Here is a 21382-nt window from a genome sequence, read left to right as displayed (position 1 = left end):
CGAGGCGCGGCGGAGCCACCCCCGGCCCCGCGGGAGCGGCGGGCAGGGCTCCCGCTGGAGAGCTGCCGGGCCAGCCTCAGGCACCGGGCTGTGCCGGTGCCACTGGGGCGCCCAGGGGAGCCGGGCTGGGCGGCTGCGAGGCTGGGAGAACTCCCTGAAGTCTCACGGGGGTTATCCCTTCAAGGTGTTGCCTCTTAAAGGCTACTTTGGCTTCCTTAAGCAGCCGGCATCCCCGCTGCTGGCGGTCAGGTCGGAGCAGCGTGACGCTGGGATGCGCAGCTGGATCCAGCTGTGGTCCCATCCCAGCCGTGGGCCCCGTGGGTGGGAAGCCGCTCACCTGCGCTGACCCGGGTGCCCGATCCCTGATGAGTAACTGCTCTTCTCCTGTCTCTCCCTGCCGTGCAGCGTGTTTTGGGACCTGTACTGCGCAGCTCCCGAAAGGCGAGACACTTGTGAACATTCGAGTGAAGCCAAAGCCTTTCATGACTACGTGAGTAACAAGTTTCTAATCCTCGCGGTAATTACGGCGTTGGGGAGCTCCGGCGCACCGAGAGCCAACCTAACGTAACCAACTGGCAAAAAGCGTGGGGTTTTTTTAACCAGCAATGTTCTGATTTGACTGAACAGTATTTCATAATGTTGCAATTATGTAAATGAGCTCAGATACTTATCTTAAGCACTTAAAGGCATTTGGGCTAGTGGTTGAATTAAGAAGTTTTGCATAGCAATGGACAACGAAGATTTTATAGAGGGTCGATGGTGAGATATTTCATGTTGAGGACACTGTGATGGTGAGATGTTTCATGCTGAGGACACCTCCAAGGGTGGGCGGGGGTTGGATTTTGGTGGGGAGGAGAAGGGGGAATTCCCCAAACCACTGCTGAATGCCCCAGTTAATATCTTCTTGCCTTTGGGAAGGCTGAGGGCTTCCTTGGATTCCTGAGTCCTCCCTTGATCCCAGCAGGGGAGAGGTGTTGTCTTGTTGAAGGCAGTGTTGCAGACCCCCGTTGGTCGGTCGTTGCGTGCCTTGGCTCTCCATGGTTTGGGCTGCTCTCCACAGAGGTGGCAGCATGACCCAGGGATGGATGGTGCTTCTGGGGTGGCATGCTTGAGTCTGAGGTGTCTCCTGGAGAACCCCTCTTGGCGAGGGTGCATGGCATGTCTGCCCAAGTGGGTGACGGGTGGGCTGCCCACTCCCGTCCCGCACGCGGTGCCCGTATCTGCAGCGTTGGGAGGAATTTGCATCAAAGGATTAGTCACCTGGCTGCGGGCTTGGACCCCAGTCAAGTGCATTTAAACCTTGTAGCAGGAGCTGGTTTTGTCTGCTCTGGGGAGACTATGGCATGGAAACCATTTTTCCTCCCTTCCCAAGTTTCTCGTTGCCTCAACATGCCACGCTTGGGATGTGTGAGGGTTTGCTGGCGAGCAGTGCTGGGCGAGTGTCTCAAGGACCTCCACGGCGCTCTCACACGCTGTGTCCTCTCACATGCTGGACACATTGGTCGCCCTGGGGCACGGGCAGTGACCAAGAGGCTTGGCTGGGTGCTGAGCTGCCTCTTCTCTTCCCACCCCACTGGGTGATGGGAGAACTGCGTCTGGGTATTTGCTAGGTGGAGTTTGTCTGTCCATCCCTGCATTGCTTGTTTTCACTGGGTCGGATTAGGATGGTGAACTCCTGAACTAAGGGTCAGAACTGACAACCAGCAGTATGTCTACAAGTTATTGGCTTCTGCTCGCTTTCTGGATGTTTTGGGGCAAATTGTGGGGGTTTTGGGAGCCCAGATAGGACAGCAGGTTCATCAGGAGCAAGGCAAAGGTAGATCTTTGGGCAGCAGAGCCACAGGTGAAGATGACATTAGCAAGCAAGACATGGTGATGCTCCATCCACAGCAGCCTCCTCGTCGTGTCTGAGGATTTAGTGTATTTAGAGAAATTAATCTTTTTTTAGCTTGGTAATAATTCTAACAATAGGCCTGAGTGCATTAGATGATTCACATAAACTTCTTTAATACACGTTGCTTTAAGCTTACAGTAAATAGACACAATCCTGATTGTTTTTAATTCTCGGTGTAACGCAGTTTTGTAACAGCCCCAAGTGCTTTACGTTTTGGGTAACTCCTAAGAAGATTTTCATTCCCCTGTGCTTTGGCTTGGTGGCACTGGGCTTGTTTCCCCAGGCATGTTTTGGCCCCAAGACAGGGCTTGTGCTTCTCTGTGGCGTGGCTGGTGACGGATGCTCATGGTACAGTCCCTCTCTGCAGAGTGTTTTCCTGGCACAGCGTGTACTTTACAGGGCGAGGGACCTATCTGGCCAAAACTTAAATATTGACCAAAGAACCAAACGATAACCGTGGGAGTGTGAATGGAGCCTTGTTTCTCTCCAGCTTCCGGGGCAGCCTGCTGGTACCAGTGAGATCGGTGGGCATTGTCAAACACCAAACCCAGCGACCCATCAGTGGTGCATGGCAGCTAAAACAGGATGTGAGCCCCAAATGGGGCTGGATCAGTGAGTCACGAATTGCTTCGTGTGATGGTTGTGGTTAAAAATATCCCAGTCTTAAGTCTTGCCCCAGGTTGGTAGAACACTGTATTTACACTTGGCCAGCAATGGGCAAACTCTGTGTGTCCTGCTTGGTGTTTGCCCAAAATATGGTGTGTGTTAACCCAGAGGCTGTGCTACTGTAAGGATGGAAGGAGGGGATGCTTTGGGAGCTTGGCATGTCACCTTCCAGAGCCAGCACCAGAGGGGTTCTTGCCTTGGAGACAAATCTTTGGGAAGGAGGAGCAGTTCCCCTCATTAACAGGGTGCTAACGGTGGGATTTACATGATGTGTCATTTCCACTTCATTTTCCAGCATAACTGTATGAAAACTATTAGGAGCAGCAGGACAAATTGCCAATTCCCCTCTCCAGTCTTGAGTATTTAAATCTTCATCCAGAAATTAAAGTAAGGAGAAATCCCACTGCTCTTTTTTTGAGGGGACCCTTGAAAATTGTGGGGTCTTGTGAGCTCTCAGAAATACTTTTTACCTTTCCCCTAAGGTTTTTCTCCCAAGCTGGCACAAAAGCCTGCTGGGACTTTGTAGAAAGGTACTTGTTGGGAGAAGAATGATGGGAGTGGGTATTGACCTGGTACAGGCAGGAGGAATGCTGCTCTGCTCAACTCTTCCATCTCTGGCAGGTCTGTGTGTCTGTTCACACAGCTATCGAGTTGTGTTAGTTGGAGGGTTGTTAGTCATCCTCTTCCACCTGTACCCAAAGAGTTTATCCAAGGTTACAGCCCCTTGAGCACTCGCCAACTACTAAAACTCAACCCATAGCCACTGATTTTGGGCTCCTCCAAGCCCCATGGCGAGCACACCAGCGTTCCGGCACGCTCCTGGAGCTGGCGGGCTTGCAACGGGATCGCTCGTCATGACAGGGGATTTCAGCCGCCGCGTTATCTGGGAATTGGCTGATGGCTGGTCGCAGTTGAGCATTTCAACGCCGTGAAAGCCAATACAATTTGAGTTAGCGGTGATGACTGCCAGTTTAAATACCGCAGTGAATTTCTGTCAAAGAGCTAATACATAGAAAGGGGAATTGCAGAAAACTTGATCACCAGAACCACTTCAGTCGATTTTGGCCTCAAGCTACAGAAAATGAACTTAAATCTAGTTGACTGTTGCTACGTACTTTTTTGTGGTATTGCTCTGTCTGCACAGCCAGCTCATGTCAACATGCAGGAGAGAAAACTCGGGGTAGCCTTTAGGTGATGAAGACTTTGACTTGATCATTGCCTTCCTCTGTTGCCCCCAGTTTCCTCCTGAGAAGAACCTGTACTTGGGAGCATTTGGGAGCTTCCTTTGCAGCACGAGAACTGTGGAGCTGTGGCTTCAACTTGCCATTAACACAAAGCATTGATTTATTTGTTTTTGTTTTTAACTTTGGAAAGCTGCTGCAGTTCTTTCTAACTTGGATCTGGAAGGATGCTCTGCAGCAACAGAGGTGGTTGCTGCTGGAAGTGCAGTGGTTGGTCTGGGAAAAGATGGTGTGTTTGGGGCTCCCGTCTTCCTGTCTTGGCTGGGGACAACCAGGGCTCCTTCTTTTTCCCCCATCTGAAACAGTTCTCCTTAGATTGAGATCTTGGGGAGGATGGATGGATGGATGGATGATTAAGGCTTGCTGAAGTTAGTGTGCTCAGTGGGAACAAAGTGAAGCCCAAGAGGCTGGAAGGCCTTCAGCCTGCTGGCTGTACAGACTGGAGGTGTCCTAGGGATGGTTCTTCTATGGTGAATCTGCCAATCACACCCCATCCAGGTGTGGGACAGGCACCACGACCCAGTGTCAGTGCCTGGGTGTTCTTGGGCTGTGGGGGAGCGCCATCTGCTCCCTAGGGTCTCTGTGGCCAGCTCATGGCATTGTGCCCTGGCAGGTGACATGGCCTTGTGGGACCTCTGGGAAGGGATGCTCTTCATGCATGAAGGGTTTGGTGTGACTGTGTCCTCTCCCATGCCAGGCTCTCTTCTTGTTCCAGGACCAGTGAAGGTTGTAAGACCTTGTTCAAGGCACCCATGGCTGTGAGGGTGGGAGCAGCAGGTGTGTGAGTGTTGATCCATGAGTACCTCTGTGGTGGTGCTCCATGGGAGCTTCTCCTGTTGTGTGCAGCCAGTGTATTGAAAACATCTTGTGTAGAAGAGGTGTTTCTGGGGCAGGTTTAGTGCAGCAAAGGGCCAGGGGTTGGGAACAGCTTTGTGTGGTCTCTGTGAGCCCCCACAAGCATTGCCTGAGCCCTGGGCACGTGGCTCAGCAGTGGCACACAGGGCTCTGTCCTGTTTCCATGCGGGACTGCACTCCATCTGGGCTTCATCCAGCTCCACTCTGCAGGGACAAGGTTCCCTGGTAGGTAACCAGAGAGAGGAGTTTCCTTCAGGAGTGGCAGGCTGCCAGGAGCAGCTGCAAAACTCCACATCACTTCAAAAAAAAAAAATTGCAACAAAAATAAATAAATCCAGATATTCCCTCTCCTGGCAGCGCTGAGCTCGGCCTTCCCTCCCAGTTTAGGGTACTGGTGAGCCTGGGTGTTCTTTAAAGCCTGCTCTTGCTGGAGTACCATGCAAGGATGGATTAGTTTAATATTATATTTTAAACAAATGACAGAGCAACCTCTGCTGCCACACTTCTGCTGTCCAGCAGCAGGACCAGGCCATTTCAGAGCAGCACCTTTCCACGGGTGATGCTCGTGGAGAAGGCTCCATTGTGAAACCGGAGGTCAGAGCCCAAAGCTTATGTCTTAGTCTTTGACTGGGGAGCCTAAATATTTATCCTGTTCTGTCCCTAATGAAAACAAATTGTCAACAGTTGTTCAGTAACTGACTAAATTAAAATCTGTAATTAGTCAATTAGATTAAAGAGTTGGCACAACCTGATTGTATCATGCTGGTTAGGTTATTAAGAGAAAGGGTGTGATTTTTAATTACTGAATGCTAATTTTGACGGTTTCAAATAGAAACAGACGTTCCCCCCCTCCACCCCACCCCGAATGCCTCTGCAAAAGTAAGGCAGGGGATGGATTTTATATCAACAAATGGTGCAAACACGCAAAGTTTCTCTGGCTCCGGTCCGGGTGGGGGGTTCTCCAAAAAAGCCGGGAGCGGGACGGGAGGAGAGGAAGGATTTCTTCAGCCCTGCCTGAGGATGAGAGGGCAGGTGGGTGTTTGTAGCTCGGGTGGGGACCCCTGCATGGCTGGTGCTGGGGTCTGGCCCATGGAGGTCCTGCCCTGCTGCCCCATTGCCCATCCCGGAGCGCGCGGGTCAGCGCGCCCTCGCCTCGCGCGAGCCCGCGTGCGGCACTGAGCCAGATTGGAGTATTTTATCTTTTTTTATATATATAGTATCTTTTTAATCCCCCCTCCCCCCAGTGCTTGAGAGGGGCCAGCTTCCAGTGGCAGGCGAAGCCCTCAGCAGGGAGGAGGAGGAGGAGGAGGAGGAGGAAGGCCCTGCGTGGCGAGCGCGGCAGCCCAGCGCCATCCCATTGTTTGCCCCGGCGGCCACGTGGGCGAGCGCGGTGAGGCCGGCGAGGGGACCCGCGGCGGGGGGAGCGCCTGCCCCCGGCAGATGCTGGGCTCCGGGAGAGCACAAAGCTCGCAGCCCTGCCCTCCCCGGCCTTCGGGGGTCCCTTCGGAGGAACAAAGAGGGCGAGGGGCCACCGTGCCAAGCCGTGCCGTGCCGGGGAAGCTGTGGCCGGCACGGGCGCTCCTGTCCGGCGGGCGGTGGGGAGGTGTTGGGTCAGGACGCCGTCTGTTGGGTACGAGTGTGACTTTCCTGTTCTCCTGATCATTTCCTTCCTTACCTTGGAAACTTGGATTTTCTCCTACCTTTTGTTCCCTATTTTTCTCTTGTAAAGCTGTCCCTGGTTCTATTGGAAACAGCTGCCAGAGCTGGTCCTGGGGAGCGGGCGGGGGGCTCTGGCTGGTTCTCCTCTCTCGCCGCTCACGCCCCCGAGGCAGAGCTGGCACTGCCGAAATGGCACCCGGCTGCTGGGGGGTGCTCCGGGGGGAGCTGCTGCAGCCCGTTTGTTCCTGGTTTTCCTTTGGAACAGAGGGGATGGCAGAGAGAGAGCGGTGCAGCACCCGGAACACCTTGTGTCCAGCCTGGCCTGTGCTGGGATCTGCCCTTCCCTGCCCCCAGGACACAGAATGGGCTGGATCCCCATGAGCATCACAGCCTTGCCAGCATCCCACTCGTGGGTCAGGGAGGCTCCCTGACTTCTGCTGAGGCTTCTGCTCAGCCCACGAGCACATTCCTCCGTATTTCCCAGCATCTTCCTCCCTCTGAGTCTTCACCCTGCAGATCCCTGAGGGACACCCCAGGGCTGAGGTCTCAGTGGAGCAGGAACAGTGCTTTTCCTCAGGGCTGGCAAGGAGCAACAATGTCTCTGCAAGTAAACAAATACCTCACCTCTGTCTTGGTTTGAGGTTTAGGGTTTGTTTTTTTTCCTTCTCTCAAAACTCCTGGCCATGGCCACAAGTGCCGGGAGCTGAGTTCAAAGCTACAGTTGTGCAGTCAAGGGAGGATTTCCAAAATATGGGATAGCTTCTGGGTGCTGCTTCCTGTGTGTGATGGAACACTGCTACCCACCCACTGCCACCTCCCCTCATCCCTAGAGTGGTGACACCAGTCTCCTGTGCCAGTCAGGGTGACAAAGGTGACCTGTGTATCTTGGGTAAGATTTGGGTTTGTGTGGGGGTGCAGCTCTATGTGGTAAGACCAGCTTTTCTTTTGTGTTGGGTTTGTGCAATTTATGCATATATATGTATATTTTTATAAGAGAAGAAATGCTCACTCTGCCTGAGCTTTATGTGGCATGCATGGTGACCATTAGTATCAAAATTAGGCAGAGAAAAAATGTATACATATGCAATTATATCTGTGGAATATGCACAATTAAGATGTACATATGGATAAAGATAGAGGGGCACGTGCCTGTATATTTTGGAGTGGTGGGACAGAGCAGTGCTTTGTGCCTGGCCATCCAACACCCTCCCACTTGCCTTACTCTTCCTCCTCCGTGGCCTTTGCCACCACCACCAGTGGTTTTTAGCAAGGTGATTTCCACCTCTGTGTTCCCCGGGCTGTGGGGTCAGTCTGTCTGTCTGTCAGTCTGTCCGTGTGCAAGGCTGCGCCTGCTGCCTTAAGATAAAGTCCAAAGGAAGACCTCTGGCTGTGTCTTGAGCTAACATTTTCTTTTTAATTTTTTTTTCCTTAATGTTTCTGCATCAACCCTTGAACATTTGATCTGGTGCCTCTCCTCCTGGGGTGCGGCGGCTTTCTGTAGTGAAAATGAGCTCTCACCACCCCTCCTGCCTGCCTCAAACAGGGTCTGGAGTGGGGAGGGGGGGTTTCCTTCCCATTTTCCCTGGATTTGGGCTGGTTTTTTTTACAGTCTGTCAAGGCTGAGCTCGCACCTATAATTGGAATTTTTTGGCTACAGACTGAAGCAGGGGGATGCACTGCAGCAGCTCTGACTTGCTGGTGAGCACGACCTGCCCAGCACAGCTGGGGTGCTGGCATCCCATGGCATTCCCAGCAGGTACAGCAGCCTACATCCAGTCCCTCCTACCTAGCATGGGATTTCCTTCTGTGTCCCACTCCTGTCCCAGCTCCTACCCACACAGCTGTCATTGTACCTGGGTCACTTGGCCCAGCACTGTCTGATGCCCACCATGGCAAGTGGCTGGCTGGCATCTCCCTCCCTCCAGAACAGCCTTGCTGTCCAAAGGGGATGCCCACCCTGGGTGTCCCAACCCTTGGCTTTGCTTATTTACCCATTTTAGTAACTGTGAGGTGGGAAATGCCCCTCTGTCCCCACATGGGTACCTGGTATTGCCCAGCTGTGTCCCCAGGCAGGTGGCTGCTTCCTGCCACAGACAGTGTTTTTAGCTCAGCCTCGAGGTTGGTTGTTTGGGGTTGTGTTTTTTGCCTTTTTTTTTTTTTTTTTTTTAAATGAAAAAAAGGCAGGTCACGCTGAGGAAGGGGGCAGGGCACTTCCTTGAAGCACCCTGGTTTGGGGTGGGCAGATAAGGGTGCTGCGTCACACTTGGCTCCTCTGCCCTGCCAAGCCCAGCAGAGCATCCTCCCTGCCCTCCTGCTCTGCCCAGCCCTCACTGGGTGCTCATCCTGTTTCTTGGGGGAAGCCCCTTTGGGATCAGGCAGCCTCTAGTGCAGAAGCTGCTTGAACCCCCACATCTCCATGCCAATGAGTGATGCTCACAGCAAGAAGGAGGGAGAGGTGTTTTTCTCCCCCTTGGTTCCTTTCTCTGGGAGAGCTGGGCAGCTGATGGGGTGTAAATCACACCCAGCCTTCCTGTGCCCATCTGGCAGCAGAATGGTGGGGGGTTGTTGCTGGTGGCAGCTTGGGGTGACTGCATCAAGCTTCAGCCCTGCTCCTGTGTCCCTGTGGCTCAGGGGGAGCACCTGTTCCTCCCTGAGGAGCAGAACCTGGGTCTGCCTGTTGGTGTTGGAAACACTTGGGCTGTTGGGGTCTTCCTGTGCAAGGCACGAAGCAGAGATGGGTCTGGTTTTGTGAGACCCTGTTGGGGTCTGGTTTGGGGCAGGGACAGCCACGCTTTGAAATGCTTGCTCTCATCAGGGGGGCTTTTGGCAGGGATGTGCTTTGTGGGATGTGCTTGAGGATGGAGGTGGGAGCTCATGAGGGAGCAAAGGCTGCTTCACATTGCATATGGGTCCCTTTAGCCCAGCACAGAACCCCGAAACACATGGTTTTGTTTTATCCTGGGTATTACAGCACCAATAACACGCACATGCTTCACACCTTTGCCAGTCTCTGCTGGAGAGAAGGTCCAAGCTGAGGCTCCCAGGGCTCATTTCATTGTTAAAAGCAGATTTACTTGCTTGTCCCGGAGCCCTTCAGGCTGTTGTGGCACGTCCTGACAGCTTGTCCGTCCTTACCTGCAGTCATCAAGGAGTTTTCAACATGACTTATATAAAGGCTTTGTACTTGGATTGCTCCACCGTGCTGCACAATGGCTTCTTTGTCATCCTGCCAGCTAATTAATTTTAACTTTTACCGTTGCTCCAGCGCGGTGCATCGTCCGCCTGGTCCATTTGAAGCTTCCCCCCCAACCTTAAGTGTTTTCCAAGCAGTTTGACTTGTTGCTGCTGAGCGCTGGAGAAACCAGCTGGTCCCGCTGGTGCTCATCTTCTGGAGAAGGAGCTGCCCTCACACTGCTGCGGGAGCCAGGGCCGGTGGAGGAAAAGCCATTAGGAGGCTCAGGTTTTCTCCAGTGGCTTGTTTCTCCTGGCTGGCAGCTGGAGATCCCCACAGAGAACATCCTCTGATGAAAATAACAGGCTCTGGCTCCCTGGCCGGTGATTGGCACCACGAGGATCTCACAGGCAGAAGTGAAAGCCTTGGCTGCATCTTCAGGACAGAACCCCTGGTGCCCGGGGATGTCTAAGCATGGGGGATGTGATAAAGGTGATTTCTGGAGGATTGGTCTCTGTTTGGTTATGCTCTGGAAATTGGGTACTTTTTGCTTGTATGCTGTGAGCAAACACTCCAGCACAGCATTCCTGGTGTAGCAGGGAGCTTACCCCTGAGCACCAGAGTGTTCACAGGGAGCAGAGCACCTCCTCAGAGCTGCCTGGAGAAGGACCAGGAGAGAGGCGACCCCAGCTGAATGTCCCAGCCCTCGGGGTAGGGTGAGCCCCACGGTATTGTCTTTTCTGGGTAGGAGGGATGGAGATGGCCACATGCATAAACATCAGCTGAACGTGCAGTGTGGGGTTTATGTGAGCTGTGCTGTGGCAGGGGGAGCTCCCCTCTGCTCGGGATGGGGACGGTGGCAGGTCAGGGAATATGGAATTGCTGCCTTTGTGTTTAATCTGGTTATAAGGATGGCTATTAGAGATAATGAATTTTGCCTGTCCCCACTGTTGTAATACAAGAACCCAACTGTCTTTCAACACCGCGAAGGTCACTCCTCTTTATTTCTGGTTGTAAATATTGCTGGTTACAGATGTTTGGGGTTGATGGACATGGCTAATTAAGTTTCTCCTGTCAGCTGGTTGGCAGGGTGCAGGGGTGCTGGCATGGAGGTGAGGTCAGAGGGCAGGATCAAAGGCAGGCAGCAATACCAGCAGCTGCTTAGCATGGTGTAAGCCCCTTCTCTCTGCAGCCCCTCAGTGAGAGCAGAGCTGGCTTTGCACTGAGCCTTGCCCCTCTCTTTATTATGAATTTGGAGCAGGCTGGTGGGAAGACGGTGGCTTTTGGGAGCAAGTTTCCATTTTGCTGCTCTCATTTGAGGGGAATTCAGCAGGAATTGTCACACCTGCTGTCCCCAACCTGACCTGAGGGTAGGAAGGAGCATGTAAAAACCCTTCTAATTTTTGCCATCGAGTATCTTTTACGCCAGCACCGCCACCAGAGGCTTTTTCTTTCCCAAAGAGGCTTCAACGTGGAAATGACGGTGTGCTGGCTAGCAAAGCCAATACCCCACCTCAAATCAGCACCAGGAGGGGCTGGGGGCCCCTTTCTCTGGGGCAGGAGGCCGGTGGCTTCCCAGTGCTCACCCTGCCAGGCAGGAACCGTCCGCGTGCGCTGCCTGTGCGCCTGGAACGCAGCACGTGCTGCTGTGCTCCCCGGCTCCCCCCGCGCGCCTGATTTATGCCGCTCCACATTTTCTCCTCCTTTCCAAGCCTCTTTCTCCTCTCCCTCTTTTTTTTTTTTTTTTTTTTCCCCTCCCTTGTGCTGCCTGTGCATTGCCTTGCTCCTTCTTTTTCTTTTCCCCCCCTTATTGCTCACAGGCCTCCCTGTTAACCCAGAGAGCTGCAAGATTTAGGGCTCCCTGCCTGGTGTGCATGCTGAGTGGGGTTTTATTCTCCCAGAGGCGGGAGCTGTGATCCCCATCACCCCACTGGGACATGATCCTTGCACGTAGAAGGGGCTGTTTTTATTATTCTCTCCTATGGCCGCAGAGCACAAGTCGTGTATCCCTGTTCTGGATGCTCCTGGCCATGGTTTGCAGCAGAACTGGTGGGGTGGCCACGGGTGCCCATCGCCTCCATCCCGACGTCGCTGCGCCGGCCATCTGTCCCTTCCTGAGCGGCGCCGAGCTGCCGGCTGCTCGCCGAGGCATCAGGGCTTGCCCGGCGTCTGTGAGGCCACCAGAGGAAAAAAAATACAAAGAAAAAAAAGTTCCATTTTTGCTTTGTTTGCCCCCATTTCATATGCATAACCTGACTTTTTTGTCGCCTTTTGAGGGGCGTGGGGCGCTTTTTTTTTTTTTTTCCCCACTCCCCTGCTGCCTTGCCAGGCGCATCAAAAGTTTGCTGGGTCTTGCGTGCGTGTGCGGATGCCGAATAATTTTATTAGCTGCCTGGAAGGGAGCCAGCGCGGCGTGCACCGCGCGGGAGGTGGCTGCTGGGGCGCCTTCCCTTTGCTTCCCCTTCCCAGCTGCCCCCCCTTCGCCTCTGCTGGTCTCCTGTGGGTTACATCATCAGTGTTACCCCTTGGTTTTATTTTTATATATATTTCTTAGGGAGGTGTTGTGGGGTTGTTTTTTTTCTTTTTTTTTTTTTTTGCTCCTTAAAGGGTTAAAACCGATGGGGAAGTTCAGCTAGCACTTGCAAGATATGGTTGCCTTAGCAACAGGCCTCCTAATCTGGTAGGTGACCTGAGAGACTGTGGAAGATGCAGGGGTTGGTTTGGCATTTCATTATTTCATGAGGCTGCGGCTCTCCAGCTGGTTCCCTTCCCAGCACCGCCACCGCCGCTGCTCCCCCCGCTGCCGCCCCCGGCATTCCTTGGCAAAGCCCCGGAGGGGCCAGCAGCACGGTCCCCTCCCTGGGAGCTGGTGGGTCCTGGGAGCTCTCTCTCCTGCAGCTCAGGTGGTAATTATTCAACTTTAGGATTATAAAGATGCTTTCCTACCTTGCCTTTCCTCCTTCGAAAGGATTTGCGGTGGTGACCCCAGAGGAAATAATCCATGTGGCCCCAGAGCTAAAGGTGTGCTCATTGGCACTTCCAGACCCTGTGTTTTGGGGTCTGTGGTCTTGTAACAAACAGGTGGGGCATGAACAGGGAAGCAGAGTGGCTGGAGAAGGTGATGGAGTTGAGATGCAGCATCCAGACAACATTTTGGGGAAGATTGGTGGGCTTTGGGGGGAGTGTGGCAGCATTATTCCAGCTGCTCTGGGCTCCCTGGGCACAAGCAGCACATACCCAGGGCTGGATAGACCAAGACCTGGGCGTTGCAGTGCCACAGCCATGGCAGCTTTCTCATTTTTTTCTTGGAGACATCTTCAAGTTGGCATTTCCCAGCGCTGTCCCTTTCCCCTTGCTGTAGTGACCACCCCATGCAAAGCATTGCTGATCACCCACTCGTCCTCTCCAGTGGTGGAGCCACCTAAATTAAGAAACTGCATCACAAAACTTCCATGCCTGATTTGGCCGTGCTAAATCTTTGTGTGCTGTTGGATGGGGGCTCAAAAACTTCTGCTTGCGCAGTCCCACCTGGGAAACGAATGGATGTTGGTCACACCTGACAGTGCCCTCAGCACAGAACTGTTGCATCCTGGTCCAGATCATCATTGAGCTCTTCACCAGGGTGGCCAAGCCACTCTCTGTGCCCAAACCCGGGATGTTTTCCCCCTTGCTGGATGCTGAGTGGTCATGGAGCATGGCTCTGCCCTTGGCACTCAGCTGGGCTGGCTGGGCAAGGAGACCCTGACGGAAGGAAGGTGTCCAAAGGGCTGGGGCCAAGCTCCCTCTGGGTACCCATGGAATAAAAGGGCCAGGATAGCGCCAGGGGCATCCCGTTCCCGCAGATCCCAGCATGCAGACCTCTTTTGTTTTTTTCCCCCTCCCACTACTCCACGGCGTCGGTGGCAGCTGCCTGCGGACGCCGGGGAGAGCCGCCTTTGTTTACCCGCCTCTCCGGCAGAGCGAGGGCGGGGATGCTCTTGGATCGAGGTGCTGATCTGTCATCTCCAGGTTTTATGCATCCCCAGACAAGAAATCAGCGGTGCAAAGCACAGACTTTTTGTTACTTATCGCTGAGCTCTGTGCAGAGCGCGGCTGCTGAAAGCAATCTGGTGTCTGCGATGCCCAGATTTATGGTTTCCCAGCCTCATTTGAGGTGTTGGCTTCCACTGGGAAGTAGAAAACCTGGTTTGAGCCATTGGAGTAGGAGGAGAGGACCATGGCATGTAGTGACACTGGACCTCAGGTCTGATCCCCAAGCTGGCAGATGCCCCCAGAGCCTGTCATCACCCTGGGTGGCACAGCATCTCCCTTGCTCCATCTTATCTGGTGGATACAGGAGGACCAATGTCTCAGGGAGCTGAAACAGCTCAGCTTTCCCTCTGGGTCTTCTCCGCTCAAGGCTGGGATGGCAGAGGCAAAGGCTGGAGGGAGGCAAAGGGAGGAAATCCAGGCAAGCCAGCAGAATCCCTAGAAAGCCCTTTTTTTGATCACTTCATCCCTTTTTTTTCCACCCTATCTCTGCTTTGTGAGGCTTTCTAGGATTTGTCCCTCTCGGCGGGGATTTGGGGCGGTCAGCAGGGTCCCCAGGCACAGACAGACGGACAGGCTGCCAATCAGCCAGCACGCACCGTCCTTCCGTGGAGCGCTGTGCTCTGCTGCCAGGGGCTCCTGGGGCTCAAGCACAGGATTATACATGGGGTTTTTTTTTAAAAAAAAAAATAAATCAAAACTCCCAGGGAAAATATAAAATATATTTTTTTTAAAAAAAAAAAAAAAAGCCGTCTCCCCCCCGCCTCCGCCCTGCTGAGAAGCAGCTCTGCGATGGCGGCTGGAAAGCGAAGCCGTAAGTGTTGCGCGTGCCATCTGCTCCGCTTGGATCGCGGGAGCGGCTGGAGCCGGCGCAGCCTCGCGGGAAGAGGGGGGCAACGCTTTGCAGGGGTAAAGATAGGGTCCCCCTGCCCCGAATTCCTCCCATCTGGGGTCCTCCAGGTCGGTTTGAAGCCCACGCTGGCATGCCTGAGCCCCAGCTCGTGCTGCTTGGAGGTGTCCCGTGGATGCGGATCCCCAGGAGGTTATGTGCCTCTACCTCCATGGGTTGTCCGAAATTGTGTATGGTTGTGGGGTGGGATCAGTTGTGTGGAAGGGAATGGGCAGGTTTTGGTGGGTTTAGGCATCTGCAGCTCTGCTGGCTGCCTGAGTTGGAAGCACCTGCTGGCACAGGGAGCTGTGTGGCGTAGGGTGTATCTCTGGGACCTCGGGTGTTTGCTGTCACAAGGACAGCTCAGCAGGACACATCTGCTCCTCCCAAGGGGGATACCAAAGGAAAACTCCATCCCCAATAAGGAAAAAGTACATGTTGTCTCTAAAAATACAGAAATGTGTCTATTTGTGGGTTTGCTATGGGAGCATCTCTGGGTTCCCACACAAGGCTCTTCAGCTGGAGCCACCAGAGCAGTTGGGTTTCTCTCTGCTTTACCAGTTTTTACAAAACTGTTGGTTTTTTGAGACTTTACAGTAGGTCAAGCCAACAGACAGAGATGGGATGCCGAGGGAATTCAGTCTTTCTCCCTCAAAAAGCAGCCATGCCCTCAGCAGCTGTGCCTGGGGCTCATGCTGGGTTGTGGGTGATTGGTTTGTCCAGGGGATAGCCAAGGGATGAATATTCCCAGGATGTGTGGTACCCAACCTGGGAGATCAGTTTTGACTGCCTGGACAGCAACTGTGGAGCCCTGAACTACCCCTTGGCTTGGCTCCACCACCAGCAGTTTTGGTCTGTGGATGTTTATCACACGTGCCAGATGTATGGGGTATATTTATATATGATTTGCTGGTTGAAATTAAACTACATTAAGTACCATATATGTTGCTCACACCTCTTCCCCAGTGGGATGGGGAGGAGAATGGGGGACAGCAGGGGAAAGTAAAACCCATGGATTGCAATAGAAGTAGTTTGTTAATTGAAATAAAATATAATAATAGGAATGAAAAGGGACATGAGAGAAAGAGAGAAGTAAAACACGAACCAGATAACTGATGTACTATAGAATTCCTCACCACCCACTGACTAATACCCAGTCTATCCCCAAGCAGCATTCATACTTCTTGGCTAAATTCTCCCAGTTTATATACTGGATGTGACATTCTGTGGTGTGGAGTATCCCTTTGGTCAGTTTGTGTCAGCTGTCCTGGCCATTCTCCCTCCTGATTTCTTGTGCACCTCCTCACTGGCAGAACATGGGAAGCTGAAAAGTCCTTGACTTGGAGTAAGAACTACTTAGCAACAGCAGAAACACCAGTGTGTTATCAACGTTGTTCTCATACTGAATCCATAACACAGCACTGTAGCAGCTACTAGGAAGAAAATTAACTCTATCCCAGCCAAAACCAGGACAATAGAATATTTTTTTTATATTAGAGAGGGTTTGCTTGCAGAGCTTGGGAACTTGGAGAGGATGCCTGGTGCTTCCCCCCTCCTCCCTTCCCATGCAAATGCAGTTGCTCCTCTTCTCCTGCTGATGGAAAAGGCAGCGGTGGTGTGAGTGGGTTGAGCCTGTGGAGAAGGAATAGCGCTCTCCAAACAAAACCAGAGGGCTTGTGAGGAGAAATGGGAAGCTGAGGGAAGGTAGAAATGTCTGAGGAAGGTGCTTGAGGAAGGGGCTACAGAATGCTTTTGGTCTTGCTGGGCTTTGGGACAGGGTGGATTCCAACTCAGTGTTCTCCCACTGTCATTCCCAGCTGGTGACCATGGTCAGACCTTCTCAGGGGTTTCTGGGGTTCAGCACTGGCTGTTGTGAAACCTTGTTAGAGTCCAGCCCTTTACTGTTGAGCCTCCTGGGAGTTCCAGTTCAACCCCGTGGAGATCAGTTCATAGGACACGTGCTCCTGACCAAACCCTGGCATGCAGGATGCCCTGGGGGCCACCTGGCCACTCCATCACTCCTCAGCAGGACAGGGGAGAGAAAATACCAGGGGAGGCCCATGGGTTGGGTAAAGACAGGGAAACATCACTCCATCACAGACCAGCTACCATCACAGGCAAAACTGACTCAATGTGAATAAAAATTAATTTAATTTATTGCCAGTCAAATCAGCAAATGATAATGAGAATTACAAACTAAATCTTAAAACACCTTCCTCTTACCCCTCTCTTCTTTCTGAGCCCAACTTCACTCTTGGTTTTCTCTCACTCCTTAATCCCAGCAGAAAAGAGGGACAGGGAATGGGAGCTGTGGTCAGTTCATCACAGTTGTCTCTGCTGCTCCTTCCTCCTCACGGGAAAGACTCCTCTCACTCTTCCCCTGCTCCAGCATGAGGTTCTTCCCACGGGAGACATTCTTCCACAAAATTCTCCAGCGTGGGTCCTTCCCCCAGGCTGCAGTTCTTGCCAAACTGCTCCAGCGTGGGTCCCTTCCATGGGGTCACAGCCTCCTTTGGGCATCCCCCTGCTGCAGCCTGGGGTTCCCCATGGGCTGCAGGTGGATCTCAGCTCCACCATGGAGCTCCATGGGCTGTGGGGGCACAGCTGCCTCACCATGGTCTGCAGCACAGGCTGCAGGGGAATCTCTGCTCCAGTGCCTGGAGCACCTCCTCCCCCTCCTTCCCCACTGACCTTGGGGTCTGCAGGGCTGCTGCTTTCATGTTCTCACTCCTCTCTTCTCTGGCTGCAGTTCCTCCTGCACAGTAAGTTTTCCCCCTTCTTAAATACATTATTCTAGAGCCCAATACATTGCAAGCAGCTCAAAGTGCTGCACTTCGGTGACTACCCCTGAGCCCAGCATTCAGAAATTCATTAATTGGGCTGGAACAATTATTTTTGGCTTTTGCAGAGGGAAAGGCTATAAATAATCACCCTGCGAGCTTCTGCGGTGACTTTGCAGCCTCGGGGGGGTGGGGGGGGTGTTGGGGTTTTTTTTTCCTTGCTGCTGTCCGACTGGCTTTTTCTTGGCGGCCAAGAGTGGGAGACTTTATCTGCAGAAAATGCCATTTGAGTTGATTAAAGAAACTCCTGCCATTGGCCCAAAGTGCCAAACTTTGTGCAGAAACAGTTGAGCTTTCTGAGAAACCACTCTGGGGACCTGCTGGGTGCAGCAGCCTGGCCCCAGGCAGAGGTGCTGGGGACAGGGAGGAGGGCAGGAGGGAAGGAGGAAGGCTTCCCTGGGCTCAGGGAAGGGAAACAAAGCACAAGACAAAGGATGCTGGGAAAATCTTAGCAAGGAGGGCTTTCCAGGCAGACGGGCAGTGGTGGTGGGCACGCTTCTGTGCTCGCACTGCTCCACCAGCAGCAGCTTGCACTGTGCTCACACTGAGGGGTTTTGGTCCTTGGGGAGCTGGGTTTGAGCCAGAGACTGATCCAGAGGTGAAAGCCTCTGCATCCCAGCACCTACCCCTCGGGCTCACCCATCCAATACCCTTGGGAGCCAAACCACAGCAGCCTTAGCAGAAGCAAACAGCATCTAGTACACCTTCTTTTGTAAGCCCTCTGTCGCATCTCAAATAAATTTGCATGTAAATTGACAGGCTGATTTTAATGTCTCCTGGCTGTAGAGCACTGAAGGCCCAGGCTTGCCTTGGAGGTGGGTATGTGGCATCATCCCCACACTTGCTGGATGCTGGCATGGTGGCACAGAGCCAATCCAGGGCAGAGGTGACAAAGGTGACTGCTTTCAGGGAAGCAGAAACTTAGTATGTCCTTTTTTTAAAAAAAAACAAAACAGATTTTTGAAAGATTTGAGACTTACTGACCGGCTGGTGGCTGAGAATGGCCAACACAGGACAGCAAGCTGGGTTTTCCTGTAGGGCTATTGCTCTGTGCCAGGCTGCTGGACTCCCACGGCCCACACAGTGCCCTGGGTTTGCAGGAGCATATCCCATATCTCTTTCCTTGCCTGGCAGCAATTAAAACACATTCCCATCATTGCCATCATTGCCAGAGACAGCAGCTGTGAGTCGCTGGTGTCTTGGAGAGTGTCACTTTGGCCAGAGCAGCCCTTGGTACCTGGATTTGGGGAGTGCTGCTGGAGCTGGAGCCAGTGTGAGGATCTGTTAGGAGCATTTCGGGAAAGGCTGCCTGGAGCAGAGCATCTCCCGAGCAGTCTCGCCGTGGCAGCTTTCCTTCGTCATCCATTATTTATTTGATCCTCTGCAAAACAAATTCGCTCCTCGGCACTGATTCTGATGACGGTGCTCATTTTACAAAAGAGGTAAAAGGAGCTGGTTTTGTTCCCAGTCTGAAAGACTTGAACAAAAAGGTGTTTCCTGCCGCCTTCTCTCCTGTATCAGCGAGATAAATCTGCAGAGTTTTAGACTGGTGATGAAAATTTTGGAATCTCAAGTAGCAAAACATCCAGCAGCGCTTTCCCTGTTGATCCCCATCTTTCCTGGAGCTCCAAGGATGTTTGCTGTGGCAGGATTGGGAGAACCAAGATGTTCAGCTTACCTCATAGCTCACAGCTGAAGGTTTCCTGAGGGCATGGCTGTGTGTCCAGGGAAAAGGGGCTCCACGGGTGCATCTCCTCCCTGCATGTGCTGTTGGGGTGCACAGAGGAGCGGGGCTTGGAGCCAGTGGGGTGCTTTCAGAGGGTTTTTGGGCATGTCCTCAGTCTCACCAGTGGCCAAGCCAGCTCCACGTTGCTTTCACCAAACAAGCTGGAGCTGTGGGCTGAGCTCTGGGCCGGGAAGTTTGGAGGGAGGAGACGGCGCGCCGGAGCCGCGTTCGTCAGGATGGAAATAACTGTCAGCCCCATTCAATCTGTCGCCTTGTTCCCGGGGGACAATTGCAAAACAGGATTACTGGTACTTAAAAATTCATAGAAAACGTTTCTTATCACAACGTCATAATTGTTATGACTCAGAAGAGTAGAATTGCCATTTTCCTGTGCCTTTTTTCCCCCCCCTTCACTTTTGTTGCGTACCGAGTCCCTTGCTGCAGCTGCGGGATCGTCAGGAAGGGGGGGAAAAAAGGGAAAAAACAAACCAGGGCGATGCTTTATTTTATGCTAACTGCTGCATTTGACTTGAAAATGATGTCCCACTGGGTCTCGTGGTCAGCGTATTACGGCGTGATGGATGGCTGTCAGAGCGGCGGTGGCTGGCAGATTGCGATGGGTGGAGGAGAACAGATGCCCGGTGACTTCAGGGGCTTTAGCAGAGCCCAGGACTGAAGAGTGGAAAACAAAAGCAGATGGGAGAGCTCTGGTTGGGCTAACTATTCTTCTCCAGCCACGTGTCGGGGAGGGAAGCTCGTCCTGGCCGTGTCCCTTCTGTGCTGTTCCTCTGTGGTGAGCGGGGTTGCCTGGTGATGCCCTGGGTGAACCCCACTTGACCTGAGGCCTGAGCCTACGTGCAGACCATCACTGCAGATCTCAAAAGGGCAACCTTTTACCCCTGTGAAAGAACAGCTTGCGCTCCATTTGATGGTTCTTGTTAACCCTTGGCCCTGCTGATGGAGCAGGGCCTGGCAGGCCTGGCCAGGCTCCGGGGGTTGCCCTTTCAGAGGATGTATTTTGTGTTCTGCATGGTGTTTATCTTTGGAGTTGGGCTGGACCCTGTGAGTTTGAGTGGTGCCGATGGAAGGAAGTGAAAGGAGAAGAGTGAGCCTTTCTTGCAAGAGCCTGTTCTCAATGAACCCTTTGCAGGTGCTGCTCTGCAAACCCTTGTCTGCTCCCTGTCTCTCCTGCAAACTTTCCTATACTTTCTACCCCTTCAGGGTTTAGAAAATAACCTGCTTTGTCCCATTTTGCTTCTCACATCTTTATTTCCTTATTTTTTTACCCCTTCACTTTCTTCCTAGTCCTCTGGTCCCTCCAAACTTGGGCAGGTGGCTGCTGCCTTCCCAGCTGGCATTTGCTGGGGATTACAGGGTTAATGGTGAAATTAAATTTCACTGCTGTTTTTAAATTAATTGAATCATCAGCGTGGGTAACGGGAAACAGTGGTATCATAATGTATTTGATATGGGTCTTTAAGTCAGCATTTGCTGTGAGATCTGGAGCACTAGATCTTGGTGGAAGCGATGGCTAACTGATATATTGCAGTTATGGCCACAGTACAAAGGCTCCTGCTATGTCTTAAAACGTTCAGGTCATGAAGTTGAGCTGGTTTATGAGATGGCTGTTTTCCGTGCGCGCTTCCCACGGCGCTCCTCGATCATACTCGGAAAAACCCTGCAGTTGGCAGGAGCCAGCGGTGCTCCCGGTCTGTGCCTCTGGGCAGGCACCACACATCTGTGAAGGTGCCCTCCTGGGTGACAGAGGAGCACTGGGGTTTTGCTCCTAGGAGAAAGCAGACACGGGGGAAAACATGTTTTGTCCTCAAATAAAACAGTGGGAAGACTTTCACTGATTTGCAGCATCATCTGGCCTTTCCTTGGTGGCCCTGGGGTGGCTTCAGGACCTGCCTTGGAAAGGAGAAGCTGTCCAGGCTGAGGGGCCAGTACCTTAATGTGATGTCCCCATCATGCTGGGGACAAAACTCGGAGCAGGCCATTGTATGGGGCTCCCCTTTTCTTGTCCTCTGCTTGGTCCAGTGTGGTGGGACTGTGTGATGCATCACAGTGTGGTGCCTCGTGGTGGATGGTGGCACACCCCTACACCAGTGCTAAAAGAGGGCTGGTGTTAATTAAAAAGTGGAAAAAGGTAAAGTTTTAGTTTATGTGTTGTGGAGCTGCTTTCAGGTTTCCACCCATGAGGGGTTCCTACATCATATCCCAGTAGCCTGGGACTGCTGGAACAGGCAGGATGAGAGGAAATGATCCCAAGTTGCACCAGAGGAGGTTTAGATTGGATATTGGGAAAAATTTCTTCACTGAAAAGCTTGTCAAGCCTTGGAACAGGCTGCCCAGGGCAGTGGTGGAGTCACCATTCCTGGAGGGATTTAAAAGCTGTATAGATGTGGCCC

General features: G+C 52.8%; 1 protein-coding gene across 1 annotated transcript in view; it reads left to right on the top strand.

Moving 5' to 3' along the window:
- The first annotated feature begins 380 nt into the window (after positions 1-380).
- Positions 381-21382, top strand: part of SSBP3 (single stranded DNA binding protein 3) — a 52811-nt gene continuing 31809 nt past the window's right edge. Inside the window, exon 1 of the mRNA XM_019007705.2 lies at positions 381-490. The gene's annotated coding sequence lies outside the window, so the exon portion shown is untranslated. The remainder of the gene's footprint in view (positions 491-21382) is intronic.

The sequence above is a fragment of the Parus major genome, chromosome 8, assembly GCF_001522545.3.
Source record: "Parus major isolate Abel chromosome 8, Parus_major1.1, whole genome shotgun sequence".
Classification (NCBI taxonomy): Eukaryota; Metazoa; Chordata; class Aves; order Passeriformes; family Paridae; genus Parus; species Parus major.
This window is presented reverse-complemented; position numbering and strand designations above follow the sequence as displayed.